Below are 14,584 nucleotides of genomic sequence, written 5' to 3' on the forward strand. Positions count from 1 at the left end.
CATTTGCAATTCATAGCATCACCTTCCTGATGTCATTGGTCTTCTTCCTGAATGAAGGACATACAACAGCAACATATATTGTAGCCATAACATGGAACCATAACTTAGTAAATGATCTTCAAGAATTGCTAGAGCTTTAAAACCTTGATTGCCTTGTAATCAACATGGGTTGGTCTCTCCAAACCTAGCTACTTTGTCTTCAGAAAACAGTCATACGTTTAGGTCATATGCAACATACTTGAAACTTTTTCATCTTGGTAGGACTTGTGAGAGTTCATCCTCTTTTGTCAGCCATTGAAAACCAAGGGTAACCTTCATTCCAGAATAAGGTATTTGTAGAATCAATCAATCAACATGCATTTCTAAAGAGCTTATTATGTGTTGGACACTGTGCTCAATAGTTGTGATAGAAAAAAAAGAAGTGAAATATTTCTTGTGCTCAAAAAGCTATATTCAAATCTGGAAATCAAGGCATATAAATATGTACATGAATACATATATCTATACCTCTACATAGAGATATAGATATATAGATATACAGCTATCTATCTATATATCTATGCATATACACAGATTAGTTCTGGGAGGGAGTGCATTGACAGGTGAGTGGATCAAGAAAAGTTGGTGCTTGAACTGATTCTTCAGTGATTAGAATAGAAAGGCTAGGCAGAATTTAAACTCCAGAGTTAACAACTGTTAATAACTATACATATACATCATTTAGTTTTAAAAGCATTACTAAAGTTTATATACAGTAAAGAAGTAGAAGATAAATTGTACAAGATAACTTCAAGGAAAGGAAATTACAAAAAATACTTTGCTTATCTTATCATATTCAAGGAAGGATAAGATATTCTTATCTTTATCAATTATTTTTTTAAAAAAGATGCTTTGCTCAATGAAAAGTATTCCTGAGACATGGTAAATCAAATTTTAAGAAAGGGAATGATGGTAATGATGACAATTATAGATATCACCATAGCATATATTCATAATGTCTGAAATATAAGGAATGAAGAATTCTCATGATATAGAGTTCTACTATAAAGATAGGCACCTTATGGAGCTGTATATTGGTCCAAACATTCTGAAAAGCATTTTAGAATTATGCTAAAAAGAAGTAACTAAAATGTCTATACCCTTTGACAGAAAGATCTCACAAGTATATATCCAACTCTATGTCTATGTTTCTATGTATGAGTTTTACACATACCCCAAGGAGGTCAGAGACAGAAAAGAAAGTTCCACATACAATAAAGCATTTATAGGAACATGTTTTGCTAAAGCAAAAAGAAGGAAAAAATTGAGAAAGTCTATATAACTTGTGGCACATTCATATAATGGAATAATACTACACCATAAGAAGTGATGAATATGAAGAATTCAAAGAAGCATGGAAAGACTTATAAGAACTGATGCAAAATTAAGTAAACAGAAACAGGAAAAACAGCTTATATACAATAACTACTAAAGTGAAAATGGAAAGAAAATGAATGGAAAAAAATGAATGATATTTAATTACAATGACCAAGCCGGGCCCTAAAGAATAAATATGAAAAGTTGCCTCCTTTACTACATTTCTTCATTCTTTGCAGAAGTAGTACACTACAAGCATGTACTCCCAGATTTGGTTGATGTGTTAATTTGTTTTTGAACTGATTTATTTTTCTGCTTTCATTTTTTTTTCAATTCTTTGTTACAAGACATGCCTCTGTAGAGGTGAGGGGAGAGGAATATCTGAAAGAAAGGTGATATAAACCCAAAATATCAGTAAATATTTTAAAATTATATTAAAAGATCCAATCCTTAATTTTGTGACTGCATAATAGAATGAAAAAAATGAGCTGTCAGCTTCTTAAATGAGAGAATGATCACTGTAACATTTAAATACAATCTAATAAATTCTTCATTTCAACTTAAAAAAGAAAGATATAGAGTCCTGGAAGTGAATCAGAATCAAGTAGGAGCAGGATGAAGGTACAAGTTATCCTTATTTTCCCTTCTGTTACTGGACTTGTGCCAAGGAAGCTTTCAGCAAGCCTTCAGAAAATAAACTGACAATTCTTCAAACTTTTATTCAATTATAAAAATAAAACAATTATTTTAGTCGCTTATACAATAGTCAACAGAACATCATATATAAAAGAATTTTGTTTGGCTAACACTTTGTTCCACAACTGAGGAAGGTCATATCTGACCTCCATTAAAAAATGAAATGATGATGATCAGATTTATAATCACTCATATTTAAACAGCATTTTAAAATTTACACAGTCTGCCTCAAAACAGATAATGAGACAACTATTACACATAATATTAACTCCATTTTATAGATATGAAAACTGGAGATTAGAGATGTTAAATGAGTAACCTAGGTCACCCAATTAGTATTAGAATTCAGATTTTGCCTATGATTTCAGACATGTTTTATCTTCAATCCCAATTGATTTTTGGTTGAAAAGGGCTTCTAAAACTAAATGTATCTGCCTTCAAATATTTCAGTTACATAATTAATGGTCTGTAAGTAAACAATTAACAGATAGAAGAGAAGTTTCAATATTTAAAGTATATTTGGGTAAATTATTTGGTATTGTGAATAATGTCTTGCCGTCTTTCTTCCTACTCAGCTATTCAATATATTTGTACATTCATACGTTGGGTTAACATTCTTAACCAGGAACACATCAAGTGTCAGGGTTTTAGTCAAAGATATAGACATTGGAATAAAGACAGGTTAATCAAAGTTTCAAAGGATACAAAAGGAATACAAATATTTTGTGAAAGGCATTGCAATCCTGAAAAATGGAAAAATAGGGTGGAAATCAATAAAATAAAATTCAATGAGCACAAATGAAAAGTGGCCCACATAAGGCAAAATAATCAAATGCACAAATACTTAGCCCTTTGCCTGAAGGAGTAGCTGAGCAGGAGCTTTTGGCTGTGAATTATGGGAGCAACTTGCAAGAGTTCTTTGTTTTTGATGGTTTGGTCAATATGTTTTTAAATTGAGTAAATGTGCCCTAAGGTCTGGCAGTGGGTGCAAGGTTTTATAAATCAAAAAGAAGGAAAAAGATGGTCAGGAAATAGTAATAGAAAGGAGAATTTTGGTTTTTAAATTGATAATAAAATAATAATCTAGAGTATGACAAAGTTACAAAAGAAGCAAACACTAAGTGAGGAGATTGATAGAGGATCTGGTATTTTTTGTTAAAGGACAATGAGCTGTATTTATGTCAATGATGATTCTTGTTTCATTTGTTAAAAGAAAAATGCTGTTTTTGTAAAGGCCTAACTAAATTGGACAGAATACAAATGTATCTCAGCTTTCTCTCAGAACCATTCAAATTCTTGGAATCTACACAGTTTTTTCCAATAGAATATAATAGATTTATTTTTCTAATTAAATAAAATAAATAAAAACCATAAAAATGGAAGATTTTTTCCCATTAAATGAAGCCACACAATATCAATACAATATTTTAATATCTACTAGTAAAATTTAGATTTTATAAATTCTCTATCCTGAAAATTGAAGGTCAAAGTATATTCATAAAATTAAAATTGAGTTGTATTATACTTCACCAGAATCCTAACCCTTAGATGTCAGGCCCTATAACACCTATCATGAGATTCTCACAGACACAAAGTTGATCTACATGGCCTTAATCACTGTATGCACCTCATTCAGAGAGGAGTAGAAGAAAACCATGTAGTACTTGTAGCTTACACAGTATCGGTAGATAGGAATATGAGCATTCACTGTTCTTTCGTGTTTATTATAACAAATCACAATTATATCTGGGGTCATATTCCTTAACTACACCATATCATCTTCAAGATATGATCACAGGTAGATTCTCAAGTAATTTCTCTAGTTATTCTCAGTTGATTTATGCTCCAATTTAGGAAATGAAAATTTGAAAAGTTTGCCTATGCAACCTAAGCATGACTTTTTCAGAGGGATTTTAAAAATATACCACACTCAAGAAATATGCTTAGATGAGACCAAAAATTGTCTGTCCCATTTCAAATTGAAAATAATCCTGAACCCCAAACTAACTATTTTGCAATAACTCTTTTTTTATAACTTCTTATTCTGTTCAATATTCATCCTGATATGACTCATAGAATAGCTAAAAGAGAAAGAGTTAGCAAACCTTCTAATACTACCACATTAAATACCTGGTGAGCAGGCTGCCATTTTAGTCCAGAGGTATGTCATTATGATCACCATATGATATGTATCCAAGTGTTTTGGGCCAGCTATGGTGACACATTCCTGTAATTATTGCTACTGAGTAGGCTGCAACTAGAGATTGCTTGGACTCAGGAGTTCTGAGCTGCCATAGGACTGAAGTCAATTATATTTCTGGTATCAGTCTGGTGAGGACCCCAAACTAGAGGGATACCAGGCTGCCAGAGAATGTGTGAACAAGCTCAGAGGAAGGTCAAAGTTCAATATCTCACCAGAATTCATTATCAAATATGTTAAAACTTAAAAACAAAAGCAAAAAAAAATGCATTTGTTCATACAATGATAGCTCTAACCTAAACTTGACCCACCAGAGAAAGAAGAAACTTCTGTAAGGCTATCTTAATAGCATCTTAAAAGGATTATTCACAATGAACCAAAAGCAAATAAAATATGGATCCTTTGAACAAAAACAAAAACAAAAGATAGAGATGTGAAATTTTTTAATCTATCTTTTAAAAAATGATTTCGTTGAAGTCTAAGAATGGTAGATAAAGAGAATATAAAATCACTGTTGGAGATGGTGTATTAGCAGCTTACAAACAGTACTGCATTAATTACAGCCATAGAAATGGTGTTACAGTGATTCAATCCAAGAAACATTGAAATTGGCAAGGTAATATAATTTAGGCAATACCTATAGAAAAAAAGACAAAAACAAACAGGATGGACATATAAAATTATTAACTTCAATATGCAAATCTCAGGTTAAAATATGTACAAAATTTGAAACTATTTTAATTGTCCATCACTTAGCTTGCATTCATGCTGAGGCTGATTGACTTGTAGAAATCCTAGAAAATGGAAAAGAAATTGAATATTCTCATTTTAAAATAATAAAAATAATTATATTTTATAGAAATTATACTAATGATTTTCATTATAGTAGCCAAAGTGTTAAGCTGTTTGGAGTGTCTGGTGAATGAGGTTGATGTCCTCAGGAATTGCCTTGGCTTCAAATAATACTCTGACTAGCCACAGGCCTCCATCTTTAATTAAATACCTATACTTCACAAAGTGTCAATAAGAGGACTATAACATGAGAAGTAGGTCATTAGGGCCTTTCCCCTAAAGAAATGGAAAGCATCTTTTCATGAAAGTTACTACAGTTCTTAGAAAAGTTACTCATAAAATGTGATAGAACAACCCCTTGAGGAATCAAATAAATATACCTTCATTAATCACACAACCCATAAGAAATGGTTTCTAGATAGAGTCAAAGGCACAATATTCTATAGTATTTTAATAGATGTTAATGAAACGCTGCCTTTAGCTTGGTTAAGAAAGAAATAAGTAATTTATAACCTTAAAATTAAAGGATAGGAGAATAATATAGAATGATTTGACTAAACTAGATATTTTGCCCATGGGGAAATGACCCTCTCCCCTAAACTACCTAAAATAATGAGCTCTTCCAAAGCAGTATCTTTGTTGAACTAGTTATCTTTAAAGTTGTCTAGTATCATGACAAATGTGTAGTGATTATAATCATCATCATCATAATCACTTACTGTTGGGAGAAAAGTAGCATAGACTCTAAGTTATCTTTATCTGTGAAGTTCTTTGGGAATTTTTATTTGGGCAATGTCATAGGACCTTATCAGCCTTGCTGACAGCATATTGTAAAATTCTTAAGTGTTAACATTTAAGACACTGGAACTATTCTTAGTCTAAGTAGAGAAACTTACAAGTTTACTTATAGTACAGAGTGAACTTCATCTAAGTTTCCAGACTTCTCAACCCACAAATGCCAAAAACAACTTAGAAGGTCAGTAGGAAAGGTCTGTCAGATCTTGGTGAGAGAGAAGCTTGGTCCCAGCCCCAGCCCTGGTGCAGCTCTAGGGACAGCAGCTGCTTTTGGAGCTCTCAGCCCACAGATGGAGGGGGAATTGAATGGCTGATTAGAGGGGTTTGCAGGGATCTCTTTGCTGGTGCTAAGGCAGGATTCTCTTGCTTTGCCCTTGTTGTATCTGGGTCATAGTTCTGGGTGGCAGTCCTAGGGCAAGGAGGAGCGCTGGCATGGTGGAGCTTGTAGTGGCAGTGGATAAGGAATCCTCCTCACAATTCCAAGGCAGAAAAGAGTGCTTGTTGTCACTCATAGTCCAGAGCAGGCTGAGAAAGGAGCAAATACTTCACCTTTTATCATACCACCTTGGAAGAATGGAAAATTTACATGTCCGGAAGTATCTCTGAAAACAGCTGCACAAAACCCCCAATCCTTGGGACAGTACATTCTCCATACTGGAAGCATATCCCTACCTTAACAAAGAGTTTAAAACTCAAGTAATTGGCTGGGAACATGAGCAAACAGCTCAAAAAAAAAGTCAGACCATAAAATCTTACTTTGGTGACAAAGATCAAAACATACAACAACAACAAGACAACAAAGTCAAAGTCCCTACGTCCAAAGCCTCCAAGAAAAACATGAATCAGTCTCAGGCGATGGAAGAGCTCAGAAAGGATTTTGAGAAGCAAGTAAGAGAAATAAAGGAAAAAGTGGGAAGAGAAATGAAAGTGATGCAAGAAAATCATGAAAAACAAGTCAACAGCTTGCTAAAGGAGACCCAAAAAAATATGGAAGAAAATAACACCTTAAAAAATAGACTAACTCAAATGGCAAAAGAGGTCCAAAAAGGCAATGAGGAGAAGAATGCCTTCAAAAGTGGTATTGGCCAAATGGAAAAGGAGGTTCAAAAACTCACTGAAGAAAATTATACCCTAAAAATTAGAATGGAGCAAATGGAAGTTAAAAAGTCTATGAGAAATCAAGAAATTATAAAACAAAACTAAAAGAATGGAAAAAAAAGACTGTGAAATATCTCATTGGAAAAAACAACTGGAAAATAGATACAGGAGAGATAATTTAAAAATTATTATACTACTTGAAAATCATGATCAAAAAAAGAGCCTAGATATCATCTTTCCCGAAATTATCAGGATACAATGAAATTATGAGGATACACTACACTGATATTCTGGAACCATAGGGTAAAATAGAAATTGAAAGAATCCAGCAATCATCTCCTGAAAGAGATCCCAAAAGGAAGACTCCTAGGAATGTTATAGCCAAATTCCAGAGTTTCCAGGTCAAGGAAAAAATATTGCAAGCAACCAGAAAGAAACAATTCAAGTATCATGGAAACACAATCATAATAACACATGATTTAGCAGCTTCTACATTAAAAGATCAGAGGGTTGAAAATTGGTATTCCAGAAGTCAAAGAACTGGGATTACAACCAAGTAATTACAACCCAGAAAAGCTGAGTATAATCCATGAGGGGAAAAATGGGCATTCAATGAGATAGAGGAATTTCTGCATTCTTGTGAAAACACCAGCACCAAACAGAAAAAAGACTTTCAACTATAAGATTCAAGAGAAGCATGAAAAGGCAAACAGGTAAGAGAAATCATAAGGGACTTACTAAAGTTAAATTGTTTAAATTCCTACATGGAAGATGATATTTGTGACTCATAAGATGTTTCTCATTATTGGAGTAGTTAGAAGGAGTATACATAGACAAAGAGTACAGGTATAAGTTGATTATGAAGGAGTGATATCTAAAAAATAAAATTAAGGGGTGAGAGAGTGGAATTCTGAGAAAAAGAGAAAGGGAGAGGTAGAATGGGCTAAATTATCTCACATAAAAGAGGCAAGAAAAAACTTTTACAGTGGAGGAGAAATGGGGAGTTGATGGAGAGTGAATGAACTTTACTGTCATTGGAAATGGCTCAAAGAGGGAATAACATACACACTCAACTGGGTGTAGAAATCTATCTTACCCCATGGGAAAGTAGGGGGGGAGGGATTAAGAGAAAGGGGGTGCTAGAAGGGAGGGCAGATTGAAGGAGAGGGTAGTCAGAAGCAAAACACTTTTGAGAAGGGACAGGGTTAAAGGAGAGAGAATAGAATAAATGGTGGGAGAATAGGATGGAGGGAAATACACTTAGTCTTTCAGAACATGATTATTATGGAAGTGTTTTGCATGACTACACATGTATAACCTATATCAAATTGCTTCCCTTCTCAATGAGGGAGTGATGGGAAGAAAGGAAGAGAGAGAATTTGGAACACAAAGTTTTAAAAATGAATGTTAAAATTGTTTTTACATGTAACTAGGGGAAAATAAAATACTACAAAAATTTTTAAAAAGAGAAAAGAACAAGTGGTATGTAAAAATTGAAATTCTGTAAAGTTTCAGGTGAACTGTAGGTTCCTAATTTGTTTTTCTTCTTATAGCTCTGTTGTTAATAATGTTAGATCCATATGGTTTGAGTTTGTTATCACCACATAAGCTAATTACTGATTAGGTTTTGTCATTGTTTACTAAATTATGCAAACCCTTATTGCTAACAGGACTTAGCAGCATTATCTAGAGAACCCTTGCAAGTGACCTTGGCCCTGAAGGTGGTTAAAGAAATGCCTCTACAAACCTTCCCTGATCCATACACAACTGAACCATGTATATGGTTAGCACCACAGTGGGAATTAATGAAATTTGCTAACTTAGTCCTAGTGCTCTCATTGTTCCAGTCTTGTTTGTCCTCTGGGAGCTTGTTAATCAGTCTCCTGAGAGAATCTTCAGCCAGTCTGAGACATGTACTTTGATCCCATCCCCTTGTCTTTTGTATTACCTGATAACATGTCACATGCTCTTTCATCCCATCCCCCTTTCCTTTTATCTAATTTTCCTATTATGGAGCAGTTGAAGAGGAAATGATATGTAATGGCCCATCCCCTTTTTGAAATGTATAACTATCAGGATTGTCATGTTCTTATTACAAAATGTTGTCTTTAAAAGGAGTTCCCTGTTTGAACCCTAGGTTGCTCCTACTGGCTAGCCTACCAAACTTTTTGTTCTGCTTTGGTGTTTTAATGAACTCTTTAATTTTCCCTTCCTGAGATTTGCCATTTTAATGAGGGCAAAGTCCTAAATATAGAATCTTCATTTTAACAAACTACTGATCTATACAATAGAACTTGGAAAGATTATTAAAGAAGTTTGAGGCTACTTGAAAGCCATAATTAAAAAAAAAAAAGCCTTGGCATCATATTTCAAGAAAGTATCAAGGAAAAGTGTTCTACTGTCTTAGATCCAAAGGGTAAAACAGAAATTGAAAGAATCTACCAATAACCTCATGAAAGAGATCCCAAAATGAAAATTCCCAGGAGCTTACAGGTCAAAGAGAAAATATTGCAAGCAGCCATAAAGAAATAATCTGAATCTGAGTCACAGTTGGGATCACACAAGATTTATCAACTTCTGGATTAAAGGAACATAGGGTTTGGAATATGATATTCTGAAAGGCAAAGGAGGTGGGATTACAACAAAAAATTTCCTACTCAGTAAAATTCAGTATAATCCTTTGGGGGGGGAGAAATGAATAATTAATGAAATAGGGGACTTTCAATCATTCATGATAAAGACAAAAGCTAAATAGAAAATCTGAAATTCAAACAGAAGACTCAATAGAAGCACAAAAAGTAAACATGAAAAAAATCATAAGGAATTCAACAAGATTCACATGTCTCTATGGGAAGATCACACATGTAACTCTTAAGAACTTTACAATTATTAGAGAAGTTAGAAGGAATATACATATACCAAAACAATAGTTTTGAGGCAAATAATTGGAATTAGCTAGAAAAAAAATTAAAAAGAGAAAGAAATGGACTGGGAAAAGAAAGAAGGGAAAAGGAAAATGGGGAAAATGAACTCACAGAAAAAAAGATGACTGAGAAAGAGCTTTTATAGTGAAGAGACAATGTGAGAGAGTAGTAAGCAATGCTTGAACTTTATTCTCACTGGAATTGATTCAAAGATGAAAGAATGTGTGTGTGATTGGAAAATGGTATAAATGGGAGATTATATATATATATATATGTATATATATGTATATATATATGTATATATATTCTTCTCTCTTTGAATCACATGCACACACACACCACACACACACACACACACACACACACACACACTCAGTTGGGTGTTACCCAACTATGTTACTATGTTACCCAACAGGGAAGTAAGAGAGGAAGGGAATAAGAGAAAGAGAGAAGTGATTAAATGCAGGGAGAAGTAAGAGAGGAAGTTGTCAGAAGCAAAACAGAATTTTAAGAGGGATAGGATAAAAACAAAGAAAGACAAACAGAAGATAATAAGATTGAAAGAAATATATAGTTAGTAAACATAATTGTTACTCTGACTGTGATGAATTCACCTACAAAATAACAAATAGCAGAATGGATTAGAAACCAGAATCCAACAAAATTTTGTTTATAAAAGACACAACTGAAACAGAAGGACACATAGAACGTTGAAAAAGAGGCCTCGAACAGATCTATTATGCTTTAGCTTATATTTTAAAAAGGCAGAAGTAAAAATCATGAAATCAAACAAAGCAAAATTGTTTTTTGAAACAATGAATAACTTTAGTAAAGTTGTAGGATATAAAATAAACCCAAAGAAATCATCAGCTTTTTTACATACGACCAACAAACCTAGCAGGAAGAGATAGATGGAAAAAAACTATTTAAAATTACTGTGGGCAATATAAAACACTTTGAAGTCTATCTGCCAGGTTAAACCCAGGGATTATTTGAGCTCAATTACAAAACACTTTTCACACAAATACAGATCTAAACAACTAGGCAATATTAGTTTCTAATGTGTGGGCTGAGCCAATATAATAAAAATGATGATTCTACCTAAATTAATTTACTTACTCAGGGACAGACAAATTAAATTTACCAAAAAAAAATGAGTTAGAAAAAAATCACAAAAAAAATTGATCTGGAAGAACAAAAGGTCAAGAATATCAAAGGAATTGATAAAAACAAATGTAAAGGAAGGTGGCTTAGCAGTGCCAGACCTCAAACTTTATTACAAAGGAGTAATAGTCAAAACAATCTGGTATTGGCTAAGAATATAAATAACATACTATAGTGCTACAACAAAGGTTGCGTAGTATACTTTTAGAAAAAAAAAAAAACATGGACTTATGTGAACTGATTCAAAGTGAAGTGAGCAGAACCAGGAGAACATTGTATACAGTAACAGCAAAATTGCACAATGATCAACTATGAATGAGTTAGTCATTCTCATCAATATAAGACAATTCAGAAATACTCATGATGAAAAATGATATCTACCTCCAGAGAAAGAAAAGCCAAACTAATACAAAAACACATTTTGCATGACTACACATGCATAACCTATATCAAATTATTTGCTTTCAAAATGAGAGGGAAGGGGAAAGAGAAAAAAAGAAAAGTTGGAATTCAAAATTTTTTTTAAATGTTAAAAAATTTTACATGTAATTAGAAAAAAATAAAATATTTTGAAAATAAAATAATGTTAAGATAAATAACAAATAAAAGAATTTATCAGGTATTCTTTTATGAGATAGATAAATTTAAGAAATATTTGAATAGGTCACTGAAGAGTAGAAGAGAGGCTAATGATCCAGGCATGAAGGTAAAGCTTTACAAGTAAGAGGCTTATCTCATTTGACTCTGGAAGTTAGAAGGAGAGAATGAGTGCTCTCACGGTTAATTTCCTTTGTAAAAAGTAGTTTGTATCACCAGCTAGCAATGTCAATGGAGTGGAGAATATGGGCACATGAAAAGAGATGAAAAGTTTTAGAATAACCACTATGGAGAATGTGATTTGAGAATGATATAAATGGGAAAATATAAACTTTTCAAGGGATTCCACCACTAGAGATTTTGAAATTATTTGTTATCAAGTGCGACAATAAAGCAGACATTATAGAACATAACTGAAATATATGCTTGCTGGGGAAGTTCAGCATGACAGGTCTTTTGAGTTCAATATTTCTGAGCTGCAGTGATCTAAACCAATCAGGTGTCTGCACTGTTTGGCATTTATATAATAAAATTTCAAGAGCAGAGGATCTTTAGTTTGCGTAAGGAAGGCAAACTGCTCCTAGTCAGAAATTAAAGAAATAAAAGCTCTCATATTTATTTCTGAAAGTAGGATCAGGCCTTTGAGTAGTTGAGGAAAGATAGGGAGAACTCTTCTTTAACTGTATTTTTTTGAGTGACACTGACACATTATTCAACATCAAATATAGCCCAATTATCTCCCTTAATTGTATTGCTATTCTAGTAGTTTGTGTCAAACTATGAATTTCCAAGCTATTCAAGCTAACATACTCAATCAATCTCTCTAATGAGTTGTGGTTTTCATGATTAAAAAAAGAAGACAATTTGAGTACCCAAGACCTTTCAATGTATTTCAGCCATCTCTCTGCTAAGGCTTACATGATTTTGGATTACATGATTTTGTTGCACACACTTTAATGTCAAAAGACTAAGTTCCCTCTTCCATGATCCCAGGCATTATTGAAGTTTCACTCTAATCCACTGTTGCAAAATGTTGTCCATCATGCTGGAGTTCTGTCAGTGATCTGTGAGGCAGGCAATTCAGCCTGTCAGCTTACCTCCTCGACCCAGTGAAACTGAACACTTGAGAAGCTAAGCTTGAGCGACGCCCAATTTAGAATTGTTCATTTTGGGACAGAACTGGATGATGCTACACTCTGTTACTTTTCCTTTTGCATTACTCTCCCAAATGACACAGTCAAGGAAACAGGCCTGAATATCAAAGAAATAAACAAATGCTAACATTTAGAACTCACTCTCAATTGTCTGGAATTGTATTCATCAATCATATCAGAGTTTAGATGTGTTCCACAGTATTTAATAAAATCTCTCAAAGTCAAGTTTGCAGAAGGGTTTGAGTTTTAAAAGATAATTCTGTCACAACTTATCAGATTTTCTTTTTTACTTTCTTTACAGTTTTGTTTGCACTCTAAAAACCGAGCGGTATGGAATGATAGATAGTCACTCTTAGTTCCAAGAAGACCTAAGTTTAAATCCAGGCTTTGACATATATTAGCTGTATGACCTCAGGCAAGTCACTTAATCTTAGTCTGAAAGACAATCCTTTAAGATTTTAAGTTGCAGAAAAGGTGCTAAACATAGAAGGGGTGTCCTTATTTAGATAGTTTCTTACAGCAATGACTTCACTGATTCAGTTTCTATCCTCTAAAAAGCATGCTTCCTAAAATCAAGTATCTGGAAAGAGATTACATAAAATGTGGAGGCTGAGCTATTATAGTTAATTTTGTTCATTCATCCTTATGCCTAAATTGGGCTTGTGATTATTCATATTGCTTATATTAATCCATATTTGAGATATCATATCTTCCTTAATTATGTATACATGAAATCTTGTCTACGTCCCTACGTCATTACACTATGAAATATTTTACAGTTGTTCAGTAATTGTTTTGTGTTGTGAAACTCATTCTTTATATGGGGGATACATTACAATGGAGAGAACACTTAGCTAGGAGTCAAGAGTCTTGAAATCAAGGCCCAGCTTGGTCAGTAACTAGCTGTCTGAACATGGGCAAGTCACTTGGTATCCTGAATCTTGATTTGATTCATGTGTGAAGTAAGTGGGTTAGACTAGAGAATTTTTAAAACCACTTCCAGTTCACATATTTGACTAATATATTTGATAATAGTAATATCTAATTCTCAGAATGAAGTAGTTTGCAGTACCACTTTTCTTTTACAATGAGGTCCATTTCTTATGACTGCCTTCCGATAATTTTCAAGGCTTTCAACCACCAGAATTCAAATTCTTCGAGTGTAATTTTTTTTCCAATTTGTCTTTTTATCTATCCCTAGCACCTAAAACAATACCTAGTACATTTTATGTTCTTGATAACCATTTATTTTATTATCAAATTATGGTTCAATAAACAAATATTGGCGCTCCCAGATGTTCTGAAGAACACAATGCATCACTTGTGCTGTGTCACAATATCTATTTATGAAAACATTGAGATAAACCAATGTCAATTTGCTTTCTTCTTGGAACTTGCTTAAGAATTACTCATAGCAGTTCAAGTTTTCTTAAACAATCCTGTTATACTCCCTATGCTTGCATCACCTTCAGAGAAGACTAAAGAAAGAGTCTAACACATAAAATTTTAAAAGAATGGATTTTGAAGAGTTCCAAGGAAGAAAAGTAGGATATCTGACAAAAAAAAATTTCTAAAAATCTCCAGCACCAGTGAACATATAAGTTCTTGAAGAAATTCATTCCAATTTAAAGCAAAATACATATTTTATAACGAACACATACAGAAACTTGAGTTTTCAAAGTGCTTTGCCATCATCTCATTTGACCCTCTCAACAACCTTATGTGCTAGATGCTAAGGATTTAATATCCCCATTTATCAGCTATGTAAAATGAGGCAAATAAAGATTAATTGACTTTCTTAGCTAGGT

The sequence above is a fragment of the Vombatus ursinus genome, unplaced genomic scaffold (genome assembly GCF_900497805.2).
Source record: "Vombatus ursinus unplaced genomic scaffold, bare-nosed wombat genome assembly UNPS02015089.1, whole genome shotgun sequence".
Lineage (NCBI taxonomy): Eukaryota > Metazoa > Chordata > Mammalia > Diprotodontia > Vombatidae > Vombatus > Vombatus ursinus.